Here is a 7117-nt window from a genome sequence, read left to right as displayed (position 1 = left end):
GGTTGGTAGGGATCAAGGTTGGATACGCTTACGTGCAAGGCCCTGAAAGAAGTATAGGCCGCCGGCTTACCTAATGTTGTGGATAAGACACCGCGTGAAGACCTGGGGCGCTAGTGAAAATTCATCAAGTTCAGCATCCTATTCGATATCCTTCATGCTATTACCAACATAATCCTTTTAGTGTGAATTACTTTTCATTGGCAAAATAAAGAGCAGTGCAGCGGAAGAAACATATTTTAATATTGTGTAATGTTATCTGCGGATACATATGAACGATATTTTATACGGATTAATGCATATTGTGCAAAAGTAACCTACGCCACTGTACTATGCGAACATTGTGCAGTTGCTTTACCTGCCTATGTTTTTGTTGACAGAAACATTCGTTTTGCTCGAGGTATTACCAGTATTACTCAGTTATCTCGTTATCTGGACAATTAAAACATGAAAATAAGTGGAAATAATTATGGATGTTCGATATTTGAGTAAGGAAGGATGTGCCCTTGAATTGAATTTCTATCATGTTGAGGTGTGAATGTTGGACGTGGTCAACTCTATGGAATAGGTAATTATTTTAATTAAATTCTATGACTAGAACCTCTTTGATTGTGCACCTTATCCCATTTGCTTTTTTTCTTCATAGTGTAATATATGTTATTATTCATCAATCACATATAGCATGAGACATTGGACGTGTATGGTGTATTTTGTTAAGTGAAAATTGGCGTATTCTATTGAAAAAAGCTCTTCAATTTCTATCACGTTGAGGTGTGAATGTTGGATAAAGATCAACTCAATGAAATAGGTAAGAACTCTAATTACATTCTATGAATATGACCTCTTCGAATGGGAACCTATCTTATTTTTTTTCTTCACAGTGAAATTTATGCTATAATTCATCAGTCGCGTATAGCATGAGACATTGGCTTTGTATGCTGGACATGGTTAAGTGAATATTGGCAAGATCTGTTGTAAAATGCTCTTGGATTTCTATCATGTTGGGGTGTGATTTTTGGATAAATTTCAACGCAATGGAATAGGTAATGATCTTTGAAATTTAATTTTACGATTACATCCCCTTTGATCTGAACTGGAGTCTTTCTCTAGTAGAACTTTTTTTCTTCGCTGTGTAGTCAATGGTTTCATTCATTATCCTCTTCTATCGTGAGACATTGGATTTGTATGATTGAGGTTCTGAACTGTTGGGTGCCCTTTACTGTTGAAAAATCGTAATTTTAATATTGTTCAAAAGTGGTACACCCATAGCTGGTTCTGATACTAAATATCTACCAAATTTTAAAATTGATATAAGTTTCTTTATGGAATAAGAATTCTTATGTTTGGAAAAACTGGCTCATACATTAATGGTGTTGTTTCAGCTATACTTGTGGCAGTCCTAATGGAGCTAGAGAGCTGGTTGCCTAATGGAGGCCATGTTGCAGGTTATTTTATGCTTATTCCAGTTTTACAGATCACATTAAATGATCTAGTCTGAGTAAGGTTACAGTAATGAACTGAATTTTACAGTCAGAGTGGAACATGTTAAATTTAAATTTACTTCAAGGGAGTCTTGCAAAGTTTTAGGTGTAACAGTTTCTCAAGGGCAATATTCAGAATTATGTACGTATGTTTCAATCAATTGGTGATCAGTTGAAATGCTATTTTACACTGCATTGCTTGTTATTACTTAAGTTATTTTCTATGCCACATTTTGCTTGGCATTGTCACTCATTCATTTTATGATTTGTTGAGTTGAATATTCACAAGTGGGGTGTGGCCACTCAGTCCAGCTAATATTTAAGCTCATAAATGAATCACTCAACAGATTTGATCATCATCATGACATAATGTAATAGCTTAGCCATGTGGTACTTAATTTTATCTTCAATAAAAATGTAAGGAAAAAGTCTCACCAACAGAGAAACAAGATAGTCGTTCATTATCTGGTTGTAGATTAAGTCTTGTGAAGTACGGACTCAGAAAGCCTCAGATAGGCCCTTAGTCATGTGCATCTATTTTATCATCAGAGGTTCTATTGCATTATGTCTCAAACTCCTAAGTTATGACTTAATTTAGATGTTCCACCTGTCAAAAGAATATTCTTTAAATGTCGAGAGTCATCAAATTTGAAACATCTCACTCTCCAAATTTTCAAGTTCCCCCACTTTAGGTGTTTCTGAATAGGCACTTGTCCATTTTATTTATGTCAACTCAAGCTGATTTTTTAATTCAGTTGACATTTTTTTTCATTTGAACCTTGACTTCCAGCCTGAAGAAGCAGACTGGAATGCTTGCTATACATGCCATCTTCAGATGGATAAATACAGCAGAGAACTTGAAAGAATGTTGCATAACCCTTCTGCAAAACTTTCTATCTAATACTTGTATCTCACTGGAAATAGTGTACAAAATGTTGGTATATGACACCTTTCCCATCTCTGCAGCTCAATTAAGACAGCACAAAGAGTGATGAAAAATATTTGTTCTCCCTTTTTTGTCAGTTTATGAAAATATTACTTAGCCATATTTCTGTAACTGCTTCAGATAAAAAATTGAAAATTTGGTAATTATTGCTCCAGCACTTGCAATCATCGTAACAAATTTCCACAAAATCTAAAATGGTGAGGTAAACACTTTATTTTAAGTGTGTTGCATTGATATGGAATGGCTCGTGTTGAACTTGATGGAATTGACTATGTACTTTGATATTCATATCTATGGCCATCTCTCTTTTACCAGGTAACATATTGTCATTTATCTTTTTTTTTACCTTGACAGTATCTGAATTGATGTCATTCATCACCCAAGTACAATGTGAAACCTTAGATCAGGATAATGGAGCAGTTAAACTGATGAATGGGATTGAATATTGAAAAATTCCATTGGATTTCTAACATTCCAAGGCATGGAGCTTAGAGGTATGTAATCAACTTGATGGGATTGCTAATGTACTTTCGCATTCATCTTTATGAGTACCTGCTTTTTATTGGGTGACATATTTTTATATATTTTTTGTTTGCTCTGACAGTATCTTGAAACTGAAGTTGCTGAAGTGGTTCAACCTGCAGATTTCTCCTGCGGCAATGGACATGGAAATGAAGCTTTGCTCTTAACCAAATAATAACCTTGATAGGAAAATATGCAAAAGTAAAATTTTTGACATTGCCATGGTGTACATCTAAGGTATTCCTTATCTTTGCCTACAGGCCATCTTATAGTCAGTGTTTTTATATCAATGGTGTAGCTGTATGTATTTGGAATTACAATGATGCGTAACCAATTGGGATCATGACCACTTAATTGTGCCATTAGATTTTTAAGAAATCTTTGTATTTCATTTACATTTTTATTTATTATGTTATGCAGTGCCATACAAAGGGGCCTATTACGAACGAGCGGGCGGTACGCTACCGCCGGGCGGAGTTTTCGTTCGGTATACGGTATCATACCGCCCCTTGCGATTACGAGTGGGACGGTCGGAAAGTCACCGCCGGGCGGTGAGTACATGTCAGGGGGTCGGTAAGGAGCGATGCGGCGGAAGTGACGTTTGTATGAAAAATTCTGAGTTCCTTCAGCCCGAAAATGGTGTAGCCAATGGCAAGGGCGTGCGGTGTTCCAATTCCGCGGCAACTGTTCCTAGCAGACGAATATTTCGGCAAGAGTTGTTGGCCGTCGATAAAGACAATTAGTGGTATTTATGGATTAATACGGATGTGTCCTTCGTTAATTCACCTGAAAAGTTTGACAAATGAACGAATTTTGCTCCTCAATTCTTACTTATAGGATAAAAGTTGAATAAAACAATAATTAGCAGTGACTTGCGGAAGATATCATCAAAAAATCACGTATGAGCAGACGCAGGTCGTGACAAATTGCATGGCAGACCATCGAAAAATTACGATAGAAGTACTTTTAGGGCCAACGGGCAAGGTGAACCACCAATTCCATTAGAGCTTTGACCGAAATGCCCATTCTTAAAAAATATATGAAAATCCACCACGAATACTTAGCTGGAGAGCCTTAATCACAGACAATATGACACTCAACATCTGTGAAATGACAAAATATCTGTTGCTCTGCATTCCTTTCGTGTTAGTAACGGGTTTTGGAAACCTAATGCAAATTCAGAGAACAAGAAAGGCACTTTTAAAAATAATGAAAAATAACTTTTTTGCTGTTATCTATGAAAAGCAATGGAGAATTAAAAAAAAACAAGATATTCACTTCTGGTTACAATAAAATTTTATTTCAATATAATGTGACAGAGTTTCACCATTTCTTTGGTTTAATCACGGGTACACAACCACAGCAAAACAGTCTACCCACAATAAACAAGTGAGATCGCGAATCGGTTCCGCGGCAATCACACACACAGGCTACAACTTATTTCAATATTTCAGGTAAAATCCACAATCGATACAAGCTCACACCATTATAAATAATGGTAAATAGGATCATCAAAAACTGGAAGTCACTACCATTCTTATATTCATCACGTAAACATTACAATCAAGAGCTCGCTATGATGAAAACAACTATTTAATCACTGATTTTAAGCCTCACATTATCCTATGCAAGTGGCACAGGTAACTTTTCTCACTACAACTCCTTGGTACGAAAATGATATACTAGTATAAACAAATTTCACACATGGCTTTGAACTTGATAGCTTGATCGTGAAATGTTATCTCTGTGGTGAATGACGAAGGTATAAACGCCACTGACAAATTTTACATTACTATCAGACACTTCTCGATAGCGTAAACCACTGTTTAAAAACCAACCACAATGGAACTGTGATAACTACAGCTCTTGGCAGATGTTTGTCAACCTCGTCAAACTTTGTGCATTACAACCACTGGTACTGTGATTAACGGTAGTAGTCACATTGAAAATAACACTATTTTGAAACAAAAGATGTTCGTAGAAATCTCCAAGCAGCGAGCAAAAGTTACATTCACCTCACAATTCAAGCAGTTATAACGTTGAAAATAACACTACTTTGGCACAGAAGATGTTCGTAGAAATCTCCAAGCAGCGAGCAAAAGTAGTATTCACCTTGCAATACAAGAAGTTGTCACGTTGAAAAAATAATATTTTGCCACAAAATATGTTCGTAGAAATCTCCAAGCGGCGAGCAACAGCTGTATTCACCATACAATACAAGCACAGGCAGTCCTTAACGACGAATTTTCCGGCACCTATGAAGAAATGGAAGATTTTATTGCATATAAAAACATTGCGGACATTAAAAAACATCCGAATTGTTCTAATTAAATAAATGAATGAGGGTCAACTTACAATCAACGTATCCATCTCCTACGGCCGTGGCTCTCTCTCTCTCATCTCAGACGGCTACAACGTTGTTGTTATATGGGTATTATACTTTTTTTATTCAACTGCTCCAGTCGGCTCCAGTTTTGTATTTTATACGCTTACTCAGACATTAATATTATAAATAACACAAAATGTGATAGCTTCCGAGTTTCTATCGTCGGATATTTTGTTTTAAAAACGCCAACTCGACCCGAAAAATGTAAACAGACGTCCGCCATTAGGGGGTCGGTATCTCACCACCGGGGTAGCTGGCCGTGGTATCATACCGACCCCTAAGCCGTGGTATGATACCGACCGGTGGCCACTCGTAATCGCTCGGGGGCGGTAAACGCGCTTCGGGGCGGTATGATACCGCAGGCGGTATCTCACCGCATGCGGTAAGCCGTTCGTAATAGGCCTCAAAGTGTTTTTGGGGTAAAAAAGCATTTAAGGGTGCGATTCATAGAGACACTAAAATTCCTCACTTTACAAAGTCTCTTTACGGTAAAGTGAGAGTTTAGCTAAAGTTCACTTCAAAGGCATCCCCAGGATCTCACTTTATAAAGTGGAACTGTAGCTGCTTAAGTCTCGATCAGGCATTGAAATTTTGAGTGTTGGCACGCTTCATAAAGGTTAACAAAAAGTTGACTCAGGATATGAATTGCTAAGTTGTTTACAGGTTTTTGGGGACTAGGTTTCCATGTTGTATTGTGCAAAGATTTTATTAAGCTACATTTTCTCGTTCTCTCATTTTGTGTGCAGATGTAAATTAATACTGCGTTGTCCGAAGCTTTTCCCCACTAACTTTTTTGTATGATAATGACTGAGTTAGGTGAATAAAAGCTCACTTTTAATTAGCTTCCTGCATTGGAAATGCACTTCGATGTTTTCAGCAAAGTAAAGATACAAATGCTGATATTTTCACATCATTTTATGATAATCTTGCCTGTTTAACTGCACACGGTTGTTTGGACTACATGTTAGTCGAAGTTTGATGGTATAAGTTCATTGAAGGTGGGTGAAATAGTGAAATTCTCTCACGTTAACTTGAAACTGTAGTAATCAATTTGAAGATTTTCCAATCAGTGGTTGTCTCAGGTGGACGCATATTTTGAAGTAGGTATTGGTGTTTATTGAATTTTTTTGTTCTTACCAGTATTTTAATTCTTGGGATGTTGATGTATGGGGCTGTATGTATATACATCCTCGATAAAATATTGCTTAGCTGCAGATAATATGACTATGAAGGAAAGTATGTTTTACTTATTTATTGCTGCCTTTCATGGCAAGATACTATTTCATCATTGTAAACATTCAAATGACTAATCGAAAAACGAAACAAAAACTCTCTAGTTTCAAAATGACAGAAACAAGAAAATGTTAACATAATATGGAGGCATGTGGAAAGAGTACATAAAGCAATTATGGAATGAAAACGCTTAAAATACAATGAAACGTTTAGAAAATAGCATTTGGTTTGCCAAACGATATGAAAATCAAGTCTGCTTAAGAGGACCATTGGCTCCAATATAAACAGAAATTTGCTATCATTTCTAGGGGGGAAATTCTAGAATATAAACACATGCATAACCTAAGAACATAATTAGCTTGTTTTAAAAATCAACACAAATTATGCCAACCTATTCAACCACTTACTGTGCTGTAATTATCACATAATCGTAAAAATGTCCTAGGTAGTATAACAACTAATAGAGTTCAACTGCAGAAGTAATGGGTCATCTCCAGCAATACTGACTCGATATATTTTCCGGAAAGAGAGACACATTACGTGTCTGGTTAT

This window comes from Ischnura elegans, chromosome 4 (assembly GCF_921293095.1).
Source record: "Ischnura elegans chromosome 4, ioIscEleg1.1, whole genome shotgun sequence".
Taxonomy (NCBI): domain Eukaryota; kingdom Metazoa; phylum Arthropoda; class Insecta; order Odonata; family Coenagrionidae; genus Ischnura; species Ischnura elegans.
The sequence above is the reverse complement of the archived record's forward strand: the minus strand, read 5'-3'. Positions refer to the sequence as shown.